Source organism: Tamandua tetradactyla, chromosome 15 (genome assembly GCF_023851605.1).
Source record: "Tamandua tetradactyla isolate mTamTet1 chromosome 15, mTamTet1.pri, whole genome shotgun sequence".
Lineage (NCBI taxonomy): Eukaryota > Metazoa > Chordata > Mammalia > Pilosa > Myrmecophagidae > Tamandua > Tamandua tetradactyla.
The window spans coordinates 39,488,141-39,499,560 of NC_135341.1; the positions used below are offsets into that span (position 1 = coordinate 39,488,141).

The following is an 11,420-nucleotide window of genomic DNA, read 5'->3' on the forward strand; positions in this document are numbered from 1 at the left end:
GGGGTGACTCTTAGGCGTAACTATAAGTAGGTTTAGCCTATCCTTTGCAGGAACAAGTTTTATAGGAGCAAACTCCAACATTGAGGCCCCAGCCTATTGAACTGGTTGTCCTCACTGCTTGTGAGAATATCAGAAATTCCCCAGATGGGGAAGTTGAATGTTCATTTCCTCCTTTTTTCCCCAGGCCCCCAAGGGGACGTTGCAAATATTTCTTTATTCACTACACAAATTACTCTGGGATATATGGGACATCACATTAACCTGGACAGACCAACAAGATCTCTTGCCCTATTCAAGATTCCATGTACTTATAGTGTTCAACTAAACTGACCATACAAGTTAAATTAGGCAATGTGCCACCCAAAATATAAATTTTGCACCAAATAAACATTTCTACCTTTGGTCTCACACAGAAGCTTAAGTTTTAAAATACGGATGATATCATCCTTTAGCCTGTGTTCTAATCTATCCCAGTCCTATCCAGATCAGCTTCATTTGTAACTCTAGCTGAAGTCTGATCCCTTTTTCAACTTTTTAAAACAGTTCCTGTATGTCTCCCTCATTTTTTAAGGACACTTTTGCCATATAAAGAATTTTTGTCTGGCAATTTTTCTCTTTCAGTACCTTATATTTATTATACCCCTGCCTTCTCCTCTCCATAGTTTCTGATGAGAAATTGGCACTTAGTTTTATTGAGGATCCATTGTCTGTAATGAATTGCTTTACTCTTTCTGCTTTCAGAATTCTCTCTTTATTTTGGCATTGATATTCTGATTAGGTGTTTTGGAATAGGTCCCTTAGGATTTATTCTGTTTGAAGTACATTATGCTTCTTTGATATGTATATTTTTGTTTTTCATAAGACTTGGAAATTGTTAGCTCTTATTTCCTCAAATATTCTTTCTGACCCTTTTCCCTTCTTTTCTTCTTCTGGGACACCCATGATACATATGCTTGTATGCTTCATGCTGTCACTCAAGTCCCTGAGACCCTGCTCAATTTTTTCTTTTATTTTTTTCTTCTATCTATTCTTCTGAAGATATGATCTTGATTGCCCTGTCTTCTAGTTCACTGATTCTTTCTTCTTCCTGTACAAATTTGTCGATATATGCCTTTAGTGTACTTTCAGTGTCCATTATTGTGACTTTTCCTCTAGTTTCCATTATGTTTCTTTTTAAAAACTTTTGAATTCTTCTTTATGCTCATACATTGTCTTCTTAATAATCTTTAGCTCTAAATTCATATTTTCCTTCGTCTCTTGTATTAATTTAGATTTGTCTGAACTTCTTCGATTAGTCATTTCAAATTCTGTGTCTCCTCTGAAGTTTTCATTTGTTGCCTTGACTAAACCATATCTTCTTTTTCTTAGTATGGCTTGTAATTTTTTGCAGATGTGTATGTATCACATTATTTTGCTGTGTTAACTCTGAGAATCAGTTTCTCTCTCTTACCTAGGGTTTTATTGTTGATTGGCTATGTATTAAGGCTCTTCTTTGATACTTGGTTCAACTTATTCTGAACCTTTAAAGTAGTCCATGTTTGTTCAGATTTTCTCAACTATTCTGCACCTGACTCTTGCACTGTATATGCAGTACAATTTTTAAGATTACCCTTTTGTATGTAATTGTTTCATCTCCAGATTGCTTCCTTTCCTCTGTCCTCCTGTGTTAGTCAGGGTTCTCTAGAGAAACTGAACCAACAAGGAGTCTTGGGAATCTTGATCTATTCTCTTTGTTTTTGTGCAGATTTTTCTCCCCAGGTTCTATGATTTGCTTAATTTCTTTTCCTCACTCAGTGCCCCCTTATCATTACACTTTTCAGTTCTGAAGCCCATCCTGTCTTACAGAAGTTTAATTCTCCCCCTGCCTTTTTTTTTTTTTATCTGAGGGGACTCTCCTGCCTCCAGTTTCTTCCCCATTGGGGTGTCCCACCTGGGGAGCCAGATGGAGTCAATCCATGAAGGTCTGGTTTGCATTTAAGTGATCCAGCAGAGACTGGACTGAGTGAGTGCACCTCTTGCTAACAGTTTTGCCTCAGTCTCTTTTTCCCCTGGGGCAGTTTTGTATATGGCATTCCTCAGCTATTTGTGTTCTGCCTTGGGTTTGTGCTGACTTGGGTCCCTGTGCCTGGTATGCATTGGTTTGTAACTTACTTCTCTGAGTGGCTCTACAGTCTGCATCAGTGGCAGGAAGCACCCAAGCCCTGCTGCCTCTGTGTGACTCTTAAACTGTAAGGGGCCAAGTGAGGAGAAAGGGTCTGAACTGGTGGTTCTGAGATGTAAATATCCTAATTTTGTTGATTTTTTCCCCCCCTTTTTCTTCAATTACTCATTTCTACGGTCTCTATCATATACTCCAGAGTTCCAAGAAAGTAGGATTTATCATTGTATTGTTTGATGCTAAGGGGAGACTTTTCCAGAGAATGTCTTACATTGTCACATTGATGATGTCACCTTTTTTGTATGTTTTGTAATTTTTGTTGAGAACTGGACATTCTGAGTATTGTGTTATTACTCTAGAAATCTAGTTCACTCCTCTAGGATTGCTAGTTTTTGTTGTTGTTGCTTTTGAGAGGTGGAACAGTTATTATGTAACTTTTCCAAGCTATTTTTTTTCTCCCAAATGGAGAATGGTAAGAGAAAGGATAAAAAAATAAATACTGCCTCTTTACGATTCCTCTGCCACTTTTACCTGAGGGGGGTTGGAACAATGGCTGCCCTCAGAGCTGCACCCCCCCCCCTCCGCCCAGTGATCTCAGATAGCTGACCAAAAGCACTCTTCAGTGACCCCTGGATTTTGGAGGACTAGCTCCTTGTATATAGCTCAGCCTCGCCCAGTAAGCTGCACTAGGAGCCCAGGCTGCAGTCCCTACTACTGCCTGCCATATAGGTGGGGGCTGGAAGGTGGTAGCCACAGCATGGAGGGTAAAATTCACCAAATATCTACCATGATTTACCGGCCTCTTCATCCAACTCTTCCCTGGATGCTAGGTGTTCCACTAGACTCCAGTGTTTCAAAAATAGTTGATTCAGCAGGTCCTGCTGTTTCAGTAGTTGTTTTGGTGAAAGGACTAAATCCTAGGGTTTCCTTCTCCACCATCTTCCCACAGTCCTTCAGCCCCAGTTGGAATTTTAATAGGTATTGTGATAATAGGTATTGTGGGAAATATTCCATTCTAACAATATTAAGTCTTCTAATACATGAACATAAGATATATTTTCCTTTGTGTTGGTCTTCTTTAATTTCTTTCAATGATGTTTTGCTGTTTGCAGAGTATAAATTCTGCACTTCTGTTGAATTTATGCCTAATATTTTATTCTGTTTTGGTGCTATTGTAACTGGAATTGGTTTCTTCCTTTCATTTTTGGATTGTTTGTTGCAAATATATAGGATTACAATTGATTCTGTATATTGACTTAGTGTGCAATAATTTTCTGAACTCATTTGATAGTTTTTTTTTCTTTTTTTTATGCTTTAATTTTTATTTTTTTTCTTTTTTATTTTTTTCATTGTAGTCTTTATTTTTTTATTAATTAAAAAAAGAATTAACAAAACAATTAGAAATCATTCCATTCTATATGTACAATCAGTAATTCTTAATAACATCACATAGTTGCATATTCATCATTTCTTAGTACATTTGCATCGATTTAGAAAAAGAAATAAAAAGACAACAGAATAAGAATTAAAACATTAATAGAAAGAAAAACAAACAAACAAAAAACCTATACCTCACATGCAGCTTCATTCAGTGTTTTAACATAATTGCATTACAATTGGGTAGAATTGTGCTGTCCATTTCTGAGTTTTTATATCCAGTCCCGTTGTACAGTCTGTATCCCTTCAGCTCCAATTACCCCTTCTCTTTTTTTTTTTTAATTAACGGAAAAAAAAGAAATTAACCCAACATTTAGAAATCATACCATTCTACATATGCAATCAGTAATTCTTAACATCATCACATAGATGCATGATCATCATTTCTTAGTACATTTGCATTGGTTTAGAAAAACTAGCAACATAACCGAAAAAGATATAGAATGTTAATATAGAGACAAAAATAAAAGTAATAATAGTAAAGTCAAAACAAAACAAAACAAAAACCTATAGCTCAGATGCAGCTTCATTCAGTGTTTTAACAAGATTACTTTACAATTAGGTATTATTGTGTTGTCCATTTTTGAGTTTTTGTATCTAGTCCTGTTGCACAGTCTGTATCCCTTCAACTCCAATTGCCCATTATCTTACCCTGTTTCTACCTCCTGCTGGACTCTGTTACCAATGACATATTCCAAATTTATTCTCGAATGTCTGTTCACATCAGTGGGACCATACAGTATTTGTCCTTTAGTTTTTGGCTAGACTCACTCAGCATAATGTTCTCTAGGTCCATCCATGTTATTACATGCTTCATAAGTTTATCCTGTCTTAAAGCTGCATAGTATTCCATCGTATGTATATACCACAGTTTGTTTAGCCACTCTTCTGTTGATGGAGATTTCGGCTATTTCCATCTCTTTGCAATTGTAAATAACGCTGCTATAAACATTGGTGTGCAAATGTCCGTTTGTGTCTTTGCCCTTAAGTCCTTTGAGTATATTCCCAGCAATGGTATTGCTGGGTCGTATGGCAATTCTATATTCAGCTTTTTGAGGAACCGCCAAACTGCCTTCCACAGTGGTTGCACCATTTGACATTCCCACCAACAGTGGATAAGTGTGCCTCTTTATCCGCATCCTCTCCAGCACTTGTCATTTTCTGTTTTGTTGATAATGGCCATTCTGGTGGGTGTGAGATGATATCTCATTGTGGTTTTGATTTGCATTTCTCTAATGGCCAGGGACATTGAGCATCTCTTCATGTGCCTTTTGGCCATTTGTATTTCCTCTTCTGATAGGTGTCTGTTCAAGTCTTTTTCCCATTTTGTAATTGGGTTGGCTGTCTTTTTGTTGTTGAGATGAACAATCTCTTCATAAATTCTGGATACTAGACCTTTATCTGATATATCATTTCCAAATATTGTCTCCCATTGTGTAGGCTGTCTTCCTACTTTCTTGATGAAGTTCTTTGATGCACAAAAGTGTTTAATTTTGAGGAGCTCCCATTTATTTATTTCCTTCTTCAGTGTTCTTGCTTTAGGTTTAAGGTCCATAAAACCGCCTCCAGTTGTAAGATCCATAAGATATCTCCCAACATTTTCCTCTAACTGTTTTATGGTTTTAGACCTAATGTTTAGATCTTTGATCCATTTTGAGTTAACTTTTGTATAGGGTGTGAGAGATGGGTCTTCTTTCATTCTTTTGCATATGGATATCCAGTTCTCTAGGCACCATTTATTGAAGAGACTGTTCTGTCCCAGGTGAGTTGGCTTGACTGCCTTATCAAAGATCAAATGTCCATAGATGAGAGGGTCTATATCTGAGCACTCTATTCGATTCCATTGGTCGATATATCTATCTTTATGCCAATACCATGCTGTTTTGACCACTGTGGCTTCATAATATGCCTTAAAGTCAGGCAGCGCGAGACCTCCAGCTTCGTTTTTTTTCCTCAAGATGTTTTTAGCAATTCGGGGCACCCTGCCCTTCCAGATAAATTTGCTTATTGGTTTTTCTATTTCTGAAAAATAAGTTGTAGGGATTTTGATTGGTATTGCATTGAATCTGTAAATCAATTTAGGTAGGATTGACATCTTAACTATATTTAGTCTTCCAATCCATGAACACGGTATGCCCTTCCATCTATTTAGGTCTTCTGTGATTTCTTTTAGCAGTTTTTTGTAGTTTTCTTTATATAGGATTTTTGTCTCTTTAGTTAAATTTATTCCTAGGTATTTTATTCTTTTAGTTGCAATTGTAAATGGAATTCGTTTCTTGATTTCCCCCTCAGCTTGTTCATTACTAGTGTATAGAAATGCTACAGATTTTTGAATGTTGATCTTGTAACCTGCTACTTTGCTGTACTCATTTATTAGCTCTAGTAGTTTTGTTGTGGATTTTTCCGGGTTTTCGACGTATAGTATCATATCATCTGCAAACAGTGAGAGTTTTTCTTCTTCCTTTCCAATTTTGATGCCTTGTATTTCTTTTTCTTGTCTAATTGCTCTGGCTAGAACCTCCAACACAATGTTGAATAATAGTGGTGATAGTGGACATCCTTGTCTTGTTCCTGATCTTAGGGGGAAAGTTTTCAATTTTTCCCCATGAGGATGATATTAGCTGTGGGTTTTTCATATATTCCCTCTATCATTTTAAGGAAGTTCCCTTGTATTCCTATCTTTTGAAGTGTTTTCAACAGGAAAGGATGTTGAATCTTGTCGAATGCCTTCTCTGCATCAATTGAGAAGATCATGTGATTTTTCTGCTTTGATTTGTTGATATGGTGTATTACATTAATTGATTTTCTTATGTTGAACCATCCTTGCATACCTGGGATGAATCCTACTTGGTCATGATGTATAATTCTTTTAATGTGTTGTTGAATACGATTTGCTAGAATTTTATTGAGGATTTTTGCATCTGTATTCATTAGAGAGATTGGTCTGTAGTTTTCTTTTTTTGTAATATCTTTGCCTGGTTTTGTTATGAGGGTGATGTTGGCTTCATAGAATGAATTAGGCAGTTTTCCCTCCACTTCGATTTTTTTGAAGAGTTTGAGGAGAATTGGTACTAATTCTTTCTGGAACGTTTGGTAGAATTCACATGTGAAGCCATCTGGTCCTGGACTTTTCTTTTTAGGAAGCTTTTGAATGACTAATTCAATTTCTTTACTTGTGATTGGTTTGTTGAGGTCATCTATGTCTTCTTGAGTCAAAGTTGGTTGTTCATGTCTTTCCAGGAACCCGTCCATTTCCTCTAAATTGTTGTATTTATTAGCGTAAAGTTGTTCATAGTATCCTGTTATTACCTCCTTTATTTCTGTGAGGTCAGTAGTTATGTCTCCTCTTCCATTTCTGATCTTATTTATTTGCATCCTCTCTCTTCTTCTTTTTGTCAATCTTGATAAGGGCCCATCAATCTTATTGATTTTCTCATAGAACCAACTTCTGGTCTTATTGATTTTCTCTATTGTTTTCATGTTTTCAATTTCATTTATTCCTGCTCTGATCTTTGTTATTTCTTTCCTTTTGCTTGCTTTGGGATTAGTTTGCTGTTCTTTCTCCAGTTCTTCCAAGTGAACAGTTAATTCCTGCATTTTTGCCTTTTCTTCTTTTCTGATATAGGCATTTAGGGCAATAAATTTCCCTCTTAGCACTGCCTTTGCTGCATCCCATAAGTTTTGATATGTTGTGTTTTCATTTTCATTTGCCTCGAGGTATTTACTAATTTCTCTTGCAATTTCTTCTTTGACCCACTCGTTGTTTAAGAGTGTGTTGTTGAGCCTCCACGTATTTGTGAATTTTCTGGCACTCCGCCTATTATTGATTTCCAACTTCATTCCTTTATGATCCGAGAAAGTGTTGTGTATGATTTCAATCTTTTTAAATTTGTTAAGACTTGCTTTGTGACCCAGCATATGGTCTATCTTTGAGAATGATCCATGATCATTTGAGAAAAAGGTGTATCCTGCTGTTGTGGGATTTAATGTCCTATAAATGTCTGTTAAGTCTAGCTCCTTTATAGTAATATTCAGATTCTCTATTTCTTTATTGATCCTCTGTCTAGATGTTCTGTCCATTGATGAGAGTGGGGAATTGAAGTCTCCAACTATTATGGTATATGTGTCTATTTCCCTCTTCAGTGTTTGCAGTGTATTCCTCACGTATTTTGGGGCATTCTGGTTCGGTGCGTAAATATTTATGATTGTTATGTCTTCTTGTTGAATTGTTCCTTTTATTAGTAGATAGTGTCCTTCTTTGTCTCTTTTAACTGTTTTACATTTGAAGTCTAACTTGTTGGGTATTAGTATAGCCACTCCTGCTATTTTCTGGTTGTTATTTGCATGAAATATCTTTTCCCAACCTTTCACTTTCAACCTATGTTTATCTTTGGGTCTAAGATGTGTTTCCTGTAGACAGCATATAGAAGTATCCTGTTTTTTAATCCATTCTGCCATTCTATGTCTTTTGATTGGGGAATTCAGTCCATTAACATTTAGTGTTATTACTGTTTGGATAATATTTTCCTCTGCCATTTTGCCTTTTGTATTATATATATCATATCTGACTTTCCTTTCTACACTCTTCTCCATACCTCTCTCTTCTGTCTTTTCGGTTCTGACTCTAGTGCTCCCTTTAGTATTTCTTGTAGAGCTGGTCTCTTGGTCACAAATTCTCTCAGTGACTTTTTGTCTGAGAATGTTTTAATTTCTCCCTCATTTTTGAAGGACAATTTGCTGGATATAGGAGTCTTGGTTGGCAGTTTTTCTCTTTTAGTAATTTAAATATATCATCCCACTGTCTTCTAGCCTCCATGGTTTCTGCTGAGAAATCTACACATAGTCTTATTGGGTTTCCCTTGTATGTGATGGATTGTTTTTCTCTTGCTGCTTTCAAGATCCTCTCTTTCTCTTTGACCTCTGACATTCTAACTAGTAAGTGTCTTGGAGAACGCCTATTTGGGTCTAATCTCTTTGGGGTGCGCTGCACTTCTTGGATCTGTAATTTTAGGTCTTTCATAAGAGTTGGGAAATTTTCAGTGAAAATTTCTTCCATTAGTTTTTCTCCTCCTTTTCCCTTCTCTTCTCCTTCTGGGACACCCACAACACGTATATTTGTGCGGTTCATATTGTCCTTGAGTTCCCTGATACCCTGTTCAAATTTTTCCATTCTTTTCCGGATAGTTTCTGTTTGTTTTTGGAATTCAGATGTTCCATCCTCCAAATCACTAATTCTATCTTCTGTCTCTTTGAATCTATCATTGTAGGTATCCATTGTTTTTTCTATCTTTTCTACTTTGTCCTTCACTTCCATAAGTTCTGTGATTTGTTTTTTCAGTTTTTCTATTTCTTCTTTATGTTCAGCCCATGTCTTCTTCATGTCCTCCCTCAATTTATCGATTTCGTTTTTGAAGAGGTTTTCCATTTCTGTTCGTATATTTAGCATTAGTTGTCTCAGCTCCTGTATCTCATTTGAACTATTGGTTTGTTCCTTTGACTGGGCCATATTTTCAATTATTTGAGCATGATCCGTTATCTTCTGTTGGCGTCTGCGCATTTAGACAGATTTCCCTGGGTATTGGATCCAAAAGTTTGGAAGATTTTTCTGTGAAATCTCTGGGTTCTGTTTTTCTTATCCTGCCCAGTAGGTGGCGCTCGTGGCACACGTTTGTCTGCGGGTCCCACCAGTAAAAGGTGCTGTGGGACCTTTAACTTTGGAAAACTCTCGCCATCCGGGAGGTTCGCTAGCCGAAGCGGCTTGGAAGGGTTCGAGCCGGCCCGGGGTCCGAATGCGGGGAGGGTTGCTGGCCGCCGCAGCCCGGGAAAGCACCCGTCTGAATTTCCTAGTCGCCCGGGCGACAAGCGTGGCGGGAGGGCGCCAGTGGCAGCGGCCCGCCCGGGAGAGTGCACGTTCCCGGGGAGTCACGGGTTTGGAAGGGGCCTCCCCCACCCGTCACCGTTCTCCGCGGCCTGGGGATTTCCGATCCAATTTTCTCAGTTGGTCCGGGGGGCCGCGCGTGGTGTGGGCGCCAGCCGCCGCGGTTTCAGGGGACCGCCTCTCCAATTCTCCCAGCCGGCCCGGGAAGGGGGAAGGGAGTGACTCCGGCCGCTTGCCGTCCCGCCCGGTGAAGCCCACGCACCTTGGCGATCTCACCCGAGCGGCTTCTCTCAGCCAGCCAGCCATTCCAGGATGGGGTACGCTGTCTTTTTTATCTCTGTTGTGGCTTTGGGCGCTGTTCTGTATCGTTTATACTCCCCTAGTAGCTGTCCTGGAGAAGAAACTAAGATCCGCACGTCTTACTAAGCCGCCATCTTCTCCGGAAGTGTCTCATTTGATAGTTTTAATAGTGTTTTAATGAATACCTTAGATTTTCTCTATATGAGATCATGTCATTTGTAAACAAAGATAGTTTTACTTTTTCTTTTTCAAAATGGATGCTTCATTTCTTTTCCTCACCTAATTTCACTGACTACAATCTCCTGTACAATGTTGAACAAAAGTGGTGAGAGTTGGTATCCTTGTCAGGTTCCCAATTTTAGAAGGAAGACATTCAGTCTTTCACCATTGTCTGTTAGCTGTGGATTTCTCTTAGATTCTGTTTATCAAGTTGAAGAAATCCCTTCTGTTCTCTTTTTTAGTATTTTCATCATGAATGGAATATTAGAGGTGTTATCTTTTTAAATACGGCTTTCTTTTTTTTTTCTGTTCTCTCCTAGAATTCTTTTAAATGTGTACTATGCCTTCTCTTTTTATCCTTTATATCTCTTAAAATCTCCTTTGTTTCTTCTACCCTGTCATCTCTCTGTGCTGTAGTCTGGGTAACTTCCTCAGATTCCTGTTCAAGTTTATTAATGCTCTCTTTAGCTGTCTCTATTAAGCTGTGTTTAAAATTTTCTATTTGGGCTACCTCCAGATATACTGTGTCACTTTTTACAAATTCTCATTCCATGCTCTTTTGATTCCATCTTAAACATTTCATGTATATTTTTATAGTCTTTCTTGGGTTGAAAATCTGTTTCCTCTTTTACTGACTCTCTCTCATAATGGCCTTTTCCCTTGTGTATTTTTTTAATCATGAGCTTATAGTCAATTAAACTTAATCTCTAGCTGTTCTGACTACCTAAGTTGAAATTACTTTCCTCCAGAAAGGGTTTGCACTAGCTTTTGTTTTAGTTAGAGAAGTTACAGGTTTACAGAGAGATCATGCAGAACATATGGAGTTCCCATATACCCATTTTTAACATTTTGCATTACTGTGGACTGTTTTAAAGTTGATAAGGGAATATTATTATAATTGTTGTACTTGCTTTTGCAGTTAGTGAAGGACACTACTCAGTACTATCTTAACCCCCTTCAAGGATTCCAGCTTAATGTGGGAACTTCAGTTTCAATTTCCCCACCTTGTGGAGAATCTAGGATTCATATTCATATTCTAGACTGGTTTTAGCATTTGCTTGCTTGCTACTCAACCACCAGCAAGCAAGCACTTTTCTTTTTAAATCCACTTTTTAAAAAATGTCCTTTCTGAGAGCCTGGTAGTACATTAAAGTTCATAGGGTATATGAACATCTATTTGATTTGAGAACAGAAAACTTCAGAATACATGGGTCCCCAACCTGTTGTTGGTAGAACCCTATTCTTTTCCATTCAAACCTAATTTTTGTCAGAAATTTTTAAGTAGGTCCTTGAAATATGTATGTCTCTTTAAATATGGCTGTCACAAACATTTTCTAACAGTCTTACACTTTCTTTAAGATGACAGAATGAGAGGGATTAAATGGAATATTATTACCATAGAATTGGGGGTAGTCAGAGGAAATCCAT

The 11,420-nt window shown here is 37.7% G+C and overlaps 1 protein-coding gene across 9 annotated transcripts in view; it reads left to right on the forward strand.

The window, feature by feature from the left end:
• The window catches only part of KIF9 (kinesin family member 9), an 82,302-nt gene that overhangs the window by 67,423 nt on the left and 3,459 nt on the right, over nt 1-11,420 (forward strand). The window lies entirely within an intron of this gene.